This window comes from Centropristis striata, chromosome 10 (genome assembly GCF_030273125.1).
Source record: "Centropristis striata isolate RG_2023a ecotype Rhode Island chromosome 10, C.striata_1.0, whole genome shotgun sequence".
NCBI classification, from domain to species: Eukaryota; Metazoa; Chordata; class Actinopteri; order Perciformes; family Serranidae; genus Centropristis; species Centropristis striata.
Genome location: NC_081526.1, coordinates 25,264,212 through 25,278,558, shown reverse-complemented (window position 1 = coordinate 25,278,558; position 14,347 = coordinate 25,264,212).

Here is a 14,347-nt window from a genome sequence, read left to right as displayed (position 1 = left end):
TAGCGTCATATTTGAGTCATTGTTTGATCTTCGCGCACATATTCAGCAACTGAGTGAAGCAGACTCTCCCCCGTGCTCGCTCGCGGTGGAGCTCTGCTCCCGCGGAGCGAGGACTATAGCTTGGTTTCAGTCACGTGATTGTGATGACGCGTTAAGGGGGCGTGATTACCAAATGGCTGTCCGGAAGTGAAAATGGCGACTACGTCTATGGAGGAAACCGTTCCAGAGAGTCCGTATTGTAGGGATTTAGAGCCAGTTTCTAGAATACGATACAAACAATTAATAAGTAAATATGTTGGGCGTGACCCGTACCTCATGAACATGAATGAGTTTTCCAGTGAACATAAGGATTTGCCGACCATCGAGGCTGTGGACATTACCAACTATCTGGTCCTTCAAACTTCATACTATACGAAACAACAGATGAAGGCCTACAAAAGTATGGAGGCGTACAATTTTTTTGTAAGCGGATGGGTCCACAACCTTGGTACCAAACGGCTCCGAGATGGATTTTGTTTGGTCTTCGCCAGGGTGAGTTATATTGTTGTTATATTATTTTATGTGTTAAGATGCTAGCAGCTAGCAGTAACTGCTATACATGTAATGTCAACAAACCATAGCAACAAACATGCAACAGAACTTAACGACCACGTTAGCTTGACAGTCGTTTATGTTTCAAGGTAAACCACTCTCAGAGGGCAAACGAAACACCGCTGAAGACGTGGATAATTGCGAAGGAGGATGGGGATGTCATTGCAGCTCATTGCAATTGCATGGCAGGGTTAGTCATTTATGTAGGCTAGCATGTTTACCATGAGATCACAGACACACACACACGTACTGCTAGCATACTGCCAGTGTACTTCAGAACCAGCGGGGAGAGAGCTTTCAGGGATAAACATGTTAATTAGTGTAAAGTGATACTCCATATTAGTATAGGTAGGCTATATTGCAGATCATCAAAATGTGCTGATATAGATTGAACGTTTTCCCTGATGTAGATTGCATTTGAGGTTTAAAAAAATGTCATTGTATTCTATTCACAGACTTTCAGAATCATGTTCTCATGTTGGAGCAGTTCTGTTTGCTATTGAAGCTGGGGTTAAGATGAGAGATATAGCTTCCTGCACAACTGAGCAGTGCAAGTGGCTGATGCCATCACATGTGAAAAAGGTAGGGTGACACATTCACACATTCACAGCAAACCAGAAATGGACCACAGAAATGTGGACTTAATGATCTTCTTTGTGCTAACTTATTTGCTCTTTGCTGCCATCTTATTTGCTTAGCTGCTCCAGTAGCTCAGATTGACTTCTCCTCTGCAAAATCAAAAAAAAAAAAGCTTGACCGTTCCATCGATGGCAGGACAACTGTAAACAAGGTTGGGAAATCACTTCCATGCCCAAGAGTAACGAGAGGGTCAGAAACTTATGCTAGGTTTTTTGATACCTTAAACAAAAACTTCCCAAGGAGTGTAGCACTGATGGCTAGGGAGCCTTACTACAAAGATTTCATCCCCATATCTAGCATGCTTCCAAAAACTGTACTTGAATACAGGACACCAGAGACTCTGCAGCTACCCCCCAAAGAGCTTGGAGAGCTATGCCAGGATTTCCAGCTGGAAGAGCTCACTCTGTCCCAGGTCCAGTCTGTAGAGAGGGCAACTCGAAGTCAGAGCGCAAGCAGTATTTGGTTTAGGCAAAGAGCTGGACGCATAACTGCCTCTAAGCTAAAACAAGTGCTTCAGACCAACCCCCAGCAACCATCTAAGAGTTTGATCAAGGCCATATGCTACCCAGAAGAATTTCGTTTTACCACAGCCGCTACAAGGTATTTAGGGTTTGAATTAGGGTAAGGCAGAGGTAAGATTTGGGGTTTGAGGCTGTCCACATTAAGAACTGCAACTAAAAAAGTGTTCTATGAAGTGGTTTTCATAGTTAATTCATGGTATGGACAGCCCTGAAGGGTCAACATTAGTTATAGGATTATAAGGCCAGGGTTATGCAGGAGTAGGACTAAGTATAGGGGTTAGGGTAATGGCATTTAAATCACTGAACTGGCTCTACACATCCAATACGAAGTAATAATTTCCTTTTCATGTTTTGCATGTGTACTGTTTACAGTTATGGATGCAAACATGAAGCACAAGCCAGAGGAGCGTATGAGAAGCTGATTGGTCGGGAGCATGCAGGCTTTTCATGTATGGACAGTGGTCTCTGGCTAAACCCCAAGTGGCCCTACATGGGGTCCTCCCCTGATGGGATTGTCACTTGTGACTGTCACAGAACTGGCATCTGCGAAATTAAGGTAATATTACAGTCTCTGTTGTAGTCAAGTAGTGGTAAGTACTTGTAAGTTAGGAGAGGAGGTACCATAGAAGATAATGCTCTGGTCTGAGTCAAGTCCAAGTCCTGGACTTGAGTACTACAACACAAACTAATGACTAACCCGAGCTTGGAGGACTCAGACTTGACTTGTATTCTTTTTTGGCAGGTGGAGACTTTCCATAAGAATCAGTGAACTGAGCAAAAAGGCAGAAAATAATTGGCTAATCTATTGTTCATGTCCTTCTCACTGTGATTTTAGTGCCCACACTCTCGCCAAGATGAGACCAATCTGCGTTTGTGTGCTGACGAAAAGGGCTTCTGCCTCATCAATGAAGGGGATAATGTCATGCTGGACCGGAGTCATGAGTACTACTACCAAGTTCAGGCACAGCTTCACATTGTAGATGCTGAGTACTGTGACTTTGTTGTGTGGAACCGCAATGACATTTTTGTTGAAAGGATTTTGCCTGATCTTGAATTTTGGGATGATGTGATTCCTAAAGTTGAGTGCTTTTTTAGAAACAGTATACTTCCAGAAATACTGGGACAGCAAGTTACAAACTTGCATGTGTAATGTGATAAAAGTATATGAACTTAGGTCCAGGCACTAAGTGGGCTCTGTGATATATTGCTGTTCAATCAATACTGTTGTATGAGACAAGATGACATTTTGAATATTGTTATGACCTGAGTGTGGTCTTTGTATATATATATTGAGTAGTATCTTAAGTTGTATATTGAGTAGCACTACACAATTTGTAAGATGCTTACTAAAAAGATGAAATGCCATTGAGAAGACAGAATAATACATGGTGGTTTATTTACAAGATTAGATGTTTTAACAATTGTTATAATAAATGCAATATGTGCAATAATACATTGGAATCCATTTCATTATATAAAAAACATATCGCCAGAACAATTGGACAAGTGGAGAAAAATATTATATTTAAAAACATATTTACAGACTGATGTGTGTCAGGTATTGAAAACTACTACCACTGTATTCTCCTCCCCCTCTCCCTCTCCTGTGAGCCAAGCAGGTGCTCCAGAACAACATGTGAGGGCTCAGGTACTGGACTGATTGATTATCCCTATCCCTATCCCCCTCCCTCCTCCTCTTCCCCTCATCCTTACTCCAATGGGACAACAGACTCCGAAAGATTAGACAAGACACAGCAAATAACCCCAATCTTGTCAATCAATGCTAGTGCCTCACCTGATTTTGTTGCCATGTTCTCTATGGGCATAGCCCTGCTTTGCAGAATCTGATATTTCCTTCTGACTAAACCTATGACTCTCTCAACATGAATACGCAAATTGGCTATTTTTCTAGTTTCTGCCACCTCATACGCTGACAGCTGTTTTCTCCCTTTGGTGAATGCAGGTATCTGTAGTGAAGCACAGTAAAACCCAACACTATCACCAATATTAAAACCACGGTCTGCTAGGACAACATCTCCGGGTAACAGTTTTTTAAGGAGGCCACTCTCTATTGTGATCTGTTTATCACTGACTCTCCCTCCCCAGGCACAAGATACATAAGTGACGTAGCCTTGGGGTGCAACACCAATCAGAAATTTTACGGTATGGTGATGTTTGTAGTTCGACCATGTCTGTGCTTGGGCAAGTAAATTAGAGGGCCTCTCAATAAAAACTTCGAAACAATCAACTATCACAGCAACTCTACGTCCAAATGACTGTCTGAATCCCATTGGCATTGTAGCTTGAAGTACGTGTCGCTCTGGCCACTCAATTTGAAATTCCAACCTTTCATGAAGTATGTCAATTACTTTATGCCAAACTCTAGAAGCAGTGGGCAGAGAGATCTTGAACCTGAAAGCTAAATCTTTCAGCGGGAGATTTAGCCTCAGCCTCATCAAAACTAAAACCAACTGTTCAAATTTAGACAACACAGACATAGGGCCACAGGAGATGTAGGGCTCGCACAGCTCAAAAATCTGAAGTAAAACTAAGAAGTTGGGGAGCCCCGTGTAGAACTTTGTCTTTTCTTAATTTTTTTCAAAGGACTCCTGGTTGAACTGTGTGTCCAGTGCCTTGGTCCGAAGATCTCCCAGCTCTGTTGTGTTCTGTCTCAGAACATCCTCCATCTTCTCGATGTCATCCATAGTTAGCTCAGTCTGGCATCCGGCATCTGCATAGCGTGCAATATAGCAGTGGGGAGCATAATTAGTTAATTCATTAATATGACTTATGTGAATTGTTATGAAATTATCTTTTTTGACAACCTTTTTACAAACATGCAAGTTCTCTGGTCCAATTATACAGGGTGTCCACAAAGTCTCGTTACAATTTAAAAAAGCACATGTACAGTCCCAGTGTAACTGATGTTTAATTGTAATAGGTTTATATTTCACCAAATCCATTTTTCATGTTTGTTCATATTTTGGTGTTGTTTCTTTTATGTGTTCACATCTAACTCTGTGTTTATTTTGGGGAGCATTTATTTTGGTAATTTAATATAATTAGATTTATTTCCTGTTGATTCCCCACAACTAGCAGGCTGCTGGAGGAGCGCGGTGAGTTGTGCTGAGTTTTCAATACAAATGCGGCAAAGCTAGCAGATGTTTGATGCTTCGTACTGTGTGCTGGGACTGTACATGTACTGTTGCTGAAGTTTGGTGCTGTTCTGAGCATTATTTGTGGCTATGAGTGGCTTTTTGATGGCGGTTTCGAGTTGGAGACATAAGCTGCAGTGTATTGTTTTCGCCTGTCTGTCAGGGATGGACCTACCGGGGAGGAAGGCTATTAGTTCTGTTTTGAAAACCTAATTCGAGGTTGCCTAGATTTTCTGATAATCACATTTGTATTATGTAATAATATACTGGTTACACATCTTAGAACAATAATTTACCTTGATAATTTAATGTCCCATTCCCACTGATGCCCTCTGATTGTGGGTTGTCAGCTGGCTGCTCAGCTGTCAGCTCAGCTGTCAGCATCAGATCTGGGCTCATACCCGGGCTCTCAGCTGTCTGTCGGAGATCCAACAGAGCCACTGCACATGCCGACTGTCTTTGTAGGTCCTCCTTAAGTTTCATCCTCTGCTCTCGTTGAAGAGATGCCTCGGATTTCGGCTTGGTTCTTTCGTAACCGAGCTTCAGCGTCGGAGCCCAGTCTACCGACTCAACGTCACCCAAAGCGCTAGGGACGCCTAAAAAGTCCCAATGAAGCCCATATTAGACTACCGGTAACTTAATAATCTTTACTAAGTAAATGAGTATTTAACAAAATCCTAATGCTATATAAACACAGCCACAAAAACAAAGTTAAATAGCTAACATACCTCTGACGAAGTGATCGCTGCAGACACGGGAATAAACGGACTCTGCTCCTCCCGACCGCAGATGTAAGTTTAAAATCCATCTATTACGGCGTTTCTCTGTGAGCTTTTTACACTTCTCACCTTTATGGATGACAACCTTTGGAACTCTAAAAAACCTCTTGTCCTTTTCACGGGTAGAACGATTTGAGCAGCCATAAACAACACAAAACATAGGCATCTTGAGTTTTTCATACGGCAGAATTCACTTCCTGCCATCCATCTGAATTTAGCGCGTTCGCGATGCACCACTGTGACGTCACGAGAAACCAAGCTATTTACACATTGGGGGCGGGGCCAAGGCTGACCCCAGGCCTCTTATGATTGGTCATTTTCCAGCCCTCCATGTGGGTGCCTTTTCAGTTTACTGCTGACAGCTGGTAGCGGCGGCATCAATTAAACAACAACAACGGTTGTTTCATGACGTTCACGACCGCAACTCTACGCTTCATCACTGATAATGAAAAGGTTAAAAAAAATGCTGTTTCTTGTTTCTAAATGATCATACAGTAGTTAAAGTGTTAGATCCATGGGTTTGCCGTGACACCGAGCAGAGACCTGCAGTCCAGCGGTGCAGGCTGTCTCTCTGAAGGTGTGGCGGTCGTCTTAATTTATGTCAGTCTTCTCAGACAGCCCACAAACATTGGAAGACTTTCTGATCAGAGACTGGAGCGGTGGTCCGGAGAGAGGAGGATGTGGAGCCGGAGCTCGTCTGGGGGGCGGAGCTCGGCAGCACCTGGTGTCGTTGTGTCCTGAGTCTGAATCTGCTGTCAGGAGGCTGACCTGGACCATACCATGCGTGGTGAAGCATGTGTAACAAATGTTCGCACATTTGGAGTACTGTGCCGGGAAGAGGACGTGCTGTCCCTGAAGGATGTCCGAGCTGAAGGATGTCCGAGCTGAAGGATGTCCGAGCGGAGACACCGGAGCGTCCTGTCAACAGCAGGTAACTAGGTCAAGCTAACTAACGTCAGTAATCGCCGGTGGTTTAACGTAAAATATAATAAATAAACGCTAAACGTGAGACAGACATATGATGGAGAAGATGCGAACAATGTTTCCATTTTCAATAGCTATCAGACGAAAACGTTTTGGTTTATGTCGCTCCATGCTAACGGTAATAGCTAATTACTAGCTAACATTAGCGTTAGCTAACAATAACATCAAATAGCCGGCTAGGTTGAAAGCACACGTTTTCTTGTGGACGAAAGAGTGTGATGCAAAACATGTCTGAGAAGTCTGGGTGACAACATGATTTTTTTTTAGCTAGCTACTGTCAATACTTCTGTTGAGCAGAAGCTGTTTTTTTTTATTTTCAAAATCTGCCACTACACATGGAGACGCATTTGAAGCAGTTAGGCCAAGTAAAGGAATAGCGCATGCTAAACTGCACACATCACAAGAATATAGCCTGCAAGATGTGGTGAGGGAGGTCGCGGAATTTAGGATAACCCGACTGACTGACGTGGAGAACGTGGAGTCATGGTAAGAAATAATAGGTAAAAATAATCATTTCTTTAGAGGTTTGCATCAGCTCTGATGAGCTCCTCTGGCCAAGGAATTAAATGATGTTGATGTGGAATTATTTGGGTTTTAAGACAGGTGTTTTTTTAATATTATTGTGGTTACTTTTTCATTTTTGACAGTCATTTCAGACCAATCCTGAGCTGCAGATATGTTCATGTTTAGGCTCAGAGTGGTGAGGGTATTTATGAGGGCTGCTGTTTGAGGTGAAAGGTGTGTTTAATAAGAGGCTCTCAGAGGGACAGAGTCGGACAGCTGCGTTTCAATTATTGTGTTTGTGTATACGGTTTGTTTTGGAGTATGGACATAGTTGATGACTTAATACCTGCTGACTTCACTTGACCTGTCTCACTGCCTGTCTGTCACTGCGGTGGATTGATGCCGCTGTACTGAGTGTTGTGCTCTCAGTAGAGCTCCGGTTATAACGGCGGTGAAATTAAAAACACTCCAGCGTCTGTAGTTAGCATTTTCTGGAGGAAGATTTCATAGAGCAGAGTCCCTGGATTTGTCTCCAGTCATTAATGAGATGTTGATTCTCTTCCGGTTATATCACTTGTTACGCGTGAATTCGCGAGATTCATTGATACACTGCACTCTGTTGGAAGAGCATTTAATTGTTCTGCCTCTCACTTCACGCCGCTCACTTAGAGATTGGATAATCTTCCACGGCACACCTGATGATTTCTTACGGCACACTTGTGTGCCGCGGAACAGCTGTTGGGAATCACAGGATTGGAGCACAGTTATGGGGCGAATCTGATTGGCTTCTTGTGTTTTGGCTTTGATGTAAATCCGACAGGATCATCAAAGCTGGCAGGACTCGGCCTCTCTGGCTTTTCGTCTGAGGTAAGAAGACGTACTACTAGCATACTACCGTTACAATTGTGCCTTATAATGTTAGCATTTTCAAATTTGAACTTTTAAACTACTGTCGAAAATTTTGTGAAATGTGGTTGCAAGTTATTTGAGTTTCATTTGGACGATGTTTGTCATTTTATTTTGCTAGTTTATTTGCGGCTACTGGTCTTAGGTCTGAGCTAGCGCTCTCTAGCGAGCTAGCTTTAGCATCATGTCGAAGCAATTTATAAATGGTCCGTCGAGGCAGAATATCTTTACAGTTACTCCATGTTACAGTTACCATGATGCAAACAGTTGTTATAACAGTAGATGTGTCTGGTGTTAGCAAACACTATTGATTCTAAGAGTGCATTGCATGGTTTGACTGATTTGATGCTACTGACAGACAGCCTATAATGCATTGAGAGTTGATAACTGCGGTCAAGCCAGCAGGAGTTCGCGTTTGCTTGGTCAAGTCAGCAGAACATTTTTTTCAAGTGCGCGAATCTACTAACATTTACGGTATTCGTGATGAAACCGCTCTGAAGAGCTGCTGGACTGTGGGACAGACTGCAGTCTCTCAATATTAAATATAAATAAAATATAATAATAATAATACTAGAAAATTTCCTCTGGGGGAAATTTTGAAAGGGCCACGGGGGCTACTGCCGGTGTGTGTACACTATGATGAGATTCTTCACAGATTTCAAACAATTAATACTAGTAATGTTATGATACTATATAATATACAAGGAGCACACCTACAACAAGCATTCCTCTTCAAGTATTTATTTATACAGCAACCTATGACCTTTAACCTCAAAATGTGTGTGTGTGAAACATTTGTATCTGGAGGAGTGTGCGCGCTTACGCGCGCATATGTGTGTGTGTGTGTGTGTGTGTGTGTGTGTGCGTGCGTGTATCTTTAACTGATATTACATTAAATGACCAGTGTGTGTGTGCGTGCGTGTATCTTTAACTGTTATTACATTAAATGACCAGTGTGTGTGTGTGCGTGCATCTTTAACTGTTATTACATTAAATGACCAGTGTGTGTGTGTGCGTGCGTGTATCTTTAACTGATATTACATTAAATGACCAGTGTGTGTGTGCGTGCGTGCATCTTTAACTGTTATTACATTAAATGACCAGTGTGTGTGTGCGTGCGTGCATCTTTAACTGTTATTACATTAAATGACCAGTGTGTGTGTGTGCGTGCGTGTATCTTTAACTGATATTACATTAAATGACCTGTGTGTGTGTGTGTGTGCGTGCGTGTATCTGTAACTGTAATCACATCAAAACATCAAAGCGTGGGGTCGACCAATCAGAGCAGAGCAATCAACGGAATTAACAGCTGTGGAATCTTCTGGCAGAGTGAAAGCAGCCAGAGGTGGGCAGAGTGAAATTTCTGGCCTCGAACAGAAAGCATTTTTGGCAAAACCATAATACCTATCATTGATCCGACATCACTTTGAGCGTCCTGAGTTCTTCCTGAACCTCTACATATGTTTTTTTTTAAGAAAAATGAAAAAATAGCTTTGTTAGAGCGATCTAAAAAAACAGTTAAATCTCACTTTTTCCGAAATCTTCCTGCGTTTTTAATATGGGACCCAATGAGGCTGTTGGTGGTTTTGGTGGCGCATCTTTGCGTCGTACGCCCAAATTATAACTCTGACAGCTTTACCAGAGGATTGTGAGTGAGAAGACAAATTTTCCTACATTTCTATGTATAAATTATTTCTGTAGAGTGGAATTTGCGGCCTGGAGTGCAGTTTTCAAATGAATTTTTTGACAGTTTTACCTCTCCCTCTACACTCTGAGCGATGACATCACACACTCTGACACGAACATTCCGTGCAATACACACCCATTATAATCTCAGAATTTCTCCAAAAATGATCATGGTCATTGAACAGGGATTGATAAAAAACTATATGACCTATCGAAACACAAAGTAATGCACCAATACACAAGACTTTTGTCTACTGTTTAAAGTTTAAATGGAGTCTCTAGGTGAAATTATGCCGGAGAAGTAGTCGTCTGAAAATCTTCAATTAATGTTCTTTTTTGCCCATTTTCTTTCGGCCGTCCCATTCATTTCAATGCAAAATTTTGAAATTTTGCATTGACTTACGTCGCGAAAAACTGCTCAAAATTATATATAATATAAATATATAATATATTTAATATATATATATATATTTAAATATAATTTGTCCTGCAACTCGAAGAGTTGCAGGACTAGTAGCGGGACGAAATTGCGTCCGGAAGAGGAATAAGAAGAAATCCACAGTATAACTGTGGCTTTGCCCCGAGCACTGGTCCCTACAGCCATTGCTGTATGGGACCAGTGCTCGGTGCGATTGCCCCGAGGCCCTAATAATATAAATATAATCAGACCCATGAAACATACGATACTTTTACAGTAATTATTCCCGGTAGTGAAGTAAAAGACGGCATGTGAAAAAACAACAATTGTTTCCATAAGTAGTTTTGGATTCATACACTTCTGAACTAAGTACTTCCTAGACTACTTGCATGCATAATATGAAGTACTCTTACTGTGTACTTTTAGAGTAATACTTTGTCAAAATCCTGACCAGAGAACAAGAATAAGTATATTTTGACGAACTTTGATGTGGAATAAAACATTATTTTCCATAAGTAGTCCAAGATTCGTGTACTACTGAACTAAGTACTTCATAGACTACTTGCATGCATAATATGAAGTATTTTTACTGTGTACTTTTAGAGTAATACTTTGTCAAAATCCTTAACAGAGAACAAGAATAAGGATATTTTGACGAACTTTGATGTGGAATAAAAACATTATTTTCCATAAGTAGTCCAAGATTCGTGTACTGCTGAACTAAGTACTGCCTAGACTACTTGCATGTATAATATGAAATACTTTTACTGTGTACTTTTCGAGTAATCCTGGATCAAAATCCTTAACAGAGAACAAGAATAAGGATATTTTGACGAACTTTGATGTGGAATAAAACATTATTTTCCATAAGTAGTCCAAGATTCGTGTACTACTGAACTAAGTACTTCATAGACTACTTGCATGCATAATATGAAGTACTTTTACTGTGTACTTTTAGAGTAATACTTCGTCAAAATATCCTTATTCTTGTTCTCTGTTAAGGATTTTGACAAACTTTGATGTGGAATAAAAACATTATTTTCCATAAGTAGTCCAAGATTCGTGTACTGCTGAACTAAGTACTGCCTAGACTACTTGCATGTATAATATGAAATACTTTTACTGTGTACTTTTCGAGTAATCCTGGATCAAAATCCTTAACAGAGAACAAGAATAAGGATATTTTGACGAACTTTGATGTGGAATAAAACATTATTTTCCATAAGTAGTCCAAGATTCGTGTACTACTGAACTAAGTACTTCATAGACTACTTGCATGCATAATATGAAGTACTTTTACTGTGTACTTTTAGAGTAATACTTCGTCAAAATATCCTTATTCTTGTTCTCTGTTAAGGATTTTGACAAACTTTGATGTGGAATAAAAACATTATTTTCCATAAGTAGTCCAAGATTCGTGTACTGCTGAACTAAGTACTGCCTAGACTACTTGCATGTATAATATGAAGTACTTTTACTGTGTACTTTTCGAGTAATCCTGGATCAAAATCCTGACCACAGAGCAAGAATAAGGATATTTTGACGACATTTGATGTGGAATAAAAACATTATTTTCCATAAGTAGTCCAAGATTCGTGTACTACTGAACTAAGTACTTCCTAGACTACTTGCATGCATAATATGAAGTACTTTTACTGTGTACTTTTAGAGTAATACTTTGTCAAAATCCTTAACAGAGAACAAGAATAAGGATATTTTGACGAACTTTGATGTGGAATAAAAACATTATTTTCCATAAGTAGTCCAAGATTCGTGTACTGCTGAACTAAGTACTGCCTAGACTACTTGCATGTATAATATGAAGTACTTTTACTGTGTACTTTTCGAGTAATCCTGGATCAAAATCCTTAACAGAGAACAAGAATAAGGATATTTTGACGAACTTTGATGTGGAATAAAACATTATTTTCCATAAGAAGTCCAAGATTCGTGTACTACTGAACTAAGTACTTCATAGACTACTTGCAAGCATAATATGAAGTACTTTTACTGTGTACTTTCCGAGTAATCCTGGATCAAAATCCTGACCAGAGAACAAGAATAAGGATATTTTGACGAACTTTGATGTGGAATAAAAGAAATATTTTCCATAAGTAGTCCAAGATTCATGTACTACTGAACTAAGTACTGCCTAGACTACTTGCTTGTATAATATGAAGTACTTTTACTGTGTACTTTTCGAGTAATCCTGGATCAAAATCCTGACCACAGAGCAAGAATAAGGATATTTTGACGAAATTTGATGTGGAATAAAAACATTATTTTCCATAAGTAGTCCAAGATTCGTGTACTACTGAACTAAGTACTTCCTAGACTACTTGCATGCATAATATGAAGTACTTTTACTGTGTACTTTTAGAGTAATACTTTGTCAAAATCCTTAACAGAGAACAAGAATAAGGATATTTTGACGAACTTTGATGTGGAATAAAAACATTATTTTCCATAAGTAGTCCAAGATTCGTGTACTGCTGAACTAAGTACTGCCTAGACTACTTGCATGTATAATATGAAGTACTTTTACTGTGTACTTTTCGAGTAATCCTGGATCAAAATCCTTAACAGAGAACAAGAATAAGGATATTTTGACGAACTTTGATGTGGAATAAAACATTATTTTCCATAAGAAGTCCAAGATTCGTGTACTACTGAACTAAGTACTTCATAGACTACTTGCAAGCATAATATGAAGTACTTTTACTGTGTACTTTTTGAGTAATACTTTGTCAAAATCCTTAACAGAGAACAAGAATAAGGATATTTTGACGAACTTTGATGTGGAATAAAAACATTATTTTCCATAAGTAGTCCAAGATTCGTGTACTACTGAACTAAGTACTGCCTAGACTACTTGCATGTATAATATGAAGTACTTTTACTGTGTACTTTCCGAGTAATCCTGGATCAAAATCCTGACCAGAGAACAAGAATAAGGATATTTTGACGAACTTTGATGTGGAATAAAAGAAATATTTTCCATAAGTAGTCCAAGATTTATGTACTACTGAACTAAGTACTGCCTAGACTACTTGCTTGTATAATATGAAGTACTTTTATTGTGTACTTTTCGAGTAATCCTGGATCAAAATCCTGACCAGAGAGCAAGAATAAGGATATTTTGACGAAATTTGATGTGGAATAAAAACATTATTTTCCATAAGTAGTCCTAGATTCGTGTACTACTGAACGAAGTACTGCCTAGACTACTTGCATGCATAATATTAAGTACTTTTACTGTGTACTTTTCGAGTAATCCTGGATCAAAATCCTTAACAGAGCACAAGAATAAGGATATTTTGACAAACTTTGATGTGGAATAAAAGAAATATTTTCCATAAGTAGTCCAAGATTCATGTACTACTGAACTAAGTACTGCCTAGACTACTTGCTTGTATAATATGAAGTACTTTTACTGTGTACTTTTCGAGTAATCCTGGATCAAAATCCTGACCAGAGAACAAGAATAAGGATATTTTGACGAACTTTCATGTGGAATAAAAGAAATATTTTCCATAAGTAGTCCAAGATTCATATACTACTGAACTAAGTACTGCCTAGACTACTTGCTTGTATAATATGAAGTACTTTTACTGTGTACTTTTCGAGTAATCCTGGATCAAAATCCTTAACAGAGCACAAGAATAAGGATATTTTGACGAACTTTGATGTGGAATAAAAACATTATTTTCCATAAGTAGCCCAAGATTCGTGTACTACTGAACTAAGTACTGCCTAGACTACTTGCATGCATAATATGAAGTACTTTTACTGTGTACTTTTCGAGTAATCCTGGATCAAAATCCTGACCAGAGAACAAGAATAAGGATATTTTGACGAACTTTGATGTGGAATAAAAGAAATATTTTCCATAAGTAGTCCAAGATTCGTGTACTACTGAACTTAGTACTGCCTAGACTACTTGCATGCATAATATGAAGTACTTTTACTGTGTACTTTTCGAGTAATCCTGGATCAAAATCCTTAACAGAGAACAACTATAAGGATATTTTGACGAACTTTGATGTGGAATAAAAGAAATATTTTCCATAAGTAGTCCAAGATTCATGTACTACTGAACTAAGTACTGCCTAGACTACTTGCTTGTATAATATGAAGTACTTTTACTGTGTACTTTTCGAGTAA